The following is a 2,386-nucleotide window of genomic DNA, read 5'->3' as shown; positions in this document are numbered from 1 at the left end:
AAAAAAAAAAAAAAAGCGCGACCAATGAAAGCATTATCCGGTTCGGATTTGAAAGATGGATCTAACGATCGTTGTAGCGATTGCGTTCTCTTCTTGAACGGTGTGTTTAACTGCAACAATGGCGACATTGCCGAACGAATGATTGACCGTGTTCAATCGGATTGAGACCTTCGACGTTTAAGTTACCTAAAGGTCACGTGACCTTTACAAGCTTCATTATTCCCAGTCTTTAACGAGCGTAATTGTCACGTGGCGCTTTTCACGCCGTTTAAACCCGTCACTCAAATCCCGATTTCACAGACAATTACGCGTCTGACGAGCGATCCTAGGTTTAGTTTGACACGGCTCGTACCTAGGGCACAATAGATAAAAAGATTCGCGCATTGTATTCTCCGGTATCTTCGCATCGCTTTACGCGCACGGTCTTGCATGAAATGATCTAGTTTACGTAAACGCTCAACCGGATCTTGATATTGATTAGATATGTAAACACTCATTATATCCTCAAGCATTTCATGTTACATGCAATACATTGAAAATAGAAAAATGTTGATTAACAGTAAATTTATTTGGATATTACCGTGACAAAAAAAAGAAAAATTGACGATCGAAATTTGTCTGCGACAATTAAATTTTTTAATTTAAATTACAAATTTAACATTCTCAAAGTTTAGTAACAATTTCATCACTTCCCAACAAAATGTAATTATATTATCGTACGATTTTTATTTGTTTAAAATTTACTAAAAACGTTTTAATTCTACTAAAGAAGTAAAAAGTATAGAGAAGTTATTTATTTAGTGTTTTTGGTGCATGTTTCTCTTTGCTTTTATGCTCTTCCGAGTCATTAATACTACTATTTTATTTGCACGGAAGACGTGACCTCAGTCTCCAGGCAGTGTTTTTTGCTGTGTCGAAAGTCCATTGTCCTCACGAATAAACGAGGGTGTGGGCGCGAAACAGCTCGGGGGACACGGAAAGAACGACTTTGATCGAACGACTTTCTTCCGCCGTAATTGCTGTATCCAGCTCATAGAACTCGAAGCGGCATCACCGGGGTGACGAGCGACGCTAGAGAAAACCGCGAATGACTGGGAACGAAAGGGATCAGTGAAAGGTCCTGGGGCTACATTCGAGTGTCTACACACTCGTATAGATTTGGACACTGACAACTACGCCCGAATAACCGGCGGCAGGATGCAAGTTGTGGGCACTTGATCTCGGCATCACGTTCCACGTAACTGGACACTGACCTCACCTCCATTGTTTGCCAATTCTCTTGGCAAAGATATATCCGGGGCTTTCTACAGATACATTCTAAATTACGAAGTAGACTAAAAATTTGAAAAGCTAGCAGATATCTGGAAAATTTCACTCTCAAGATTTAAATATCTAGAGCGTGAAATATCTTCAAAAAATAAAACGGTTGGTGTAAAGTTTGAAGTATTAATTAAAAATTCTTTGTTGTTCAGTAACTTAAAGAATTAATATAAATTTTAGAAAGTTTTTATTTACAAATTTGTCAAAAATAAAACAAAATGTGTTTTACTAAAATTCTTATCGCGACATTTTCTCTTCTCTTTCTTTTTCTAATTGCGATTAAGAAACATTTTTTCTACTTTAAAACAATCTTCTTTAATTATTTCATAGTTTTTCATCTGATGATTTATTACATGTGCGATTATCTCAGATTTTATCTAGACTTGTAATGTCAATGCTCCCATATTTTTTATTTCAATCGACACGTACATACGTACATCTAGCGAGAATTTTTAATTGCACGCAACAGCAGCCACCTGTGACGGCGATGTTCCGTTTGATATATAATGATCACGATTGTTAGATAATCAGTTTTACGATTTGTCGCGATAAAAAAGAATATAATTCATACATGTCTTGTAGGTTTCTCTCGTTGTTGTTTTATTTCTTGCACATTCTTATTATCAGAACTGCATTCTTCTGGTTTTTTATTTAAAAAAAAACCACATGCTTTTAAATCATTAACGAGTATAGTAGATATGTTTTTCCTAGACTAGAAAAACGATACTGAATTTACTTTCTAAGAGATGACTTGGTATCTTTTTATTGTTTCTTTTTTTACATTTCATTGTTGCTTTTTTAATTGTTTTAACTTGTAAAGCAAAATATTTTGAGATAGGATTGAGGTTTAGAGAGACGGAATAGCTTTTAAAATTTTTTATTTTTTATTTTTTATTTTATACTAGCACAACACAGGCGCGCGTTACACGCGCGCTATTATAATTTTATGTGATATAACAGACACGCGCTACGCGCGCGCTATTACTTTTACATTACATTCTATATATTACTTTACTTATCTTCAAGAAAGAAAAATAATAATTAACAAACAAGTTACTTTTACTTC

This window comes from Pseudomyrmex gracilis, unplaced genomic scaffold, assembly GCF_002006095.1.
Source record: "Pseudomyrmex gracilis isolate BER0280 unplaced genomic scaffold, ASM200609v1 scaffold_61, whole genome shotgun sequence".
In the NCBI taxonomy this organism is placed as follows: Eukaryota; Metazoa; Arthropoda; class Insecta; order Hymenoptera; family Formicidae; genus Pseudomyrmex; species Pseudomyrmex gracilis.
Note: the sequence above shows the minus strand (reverse complement) of the source record.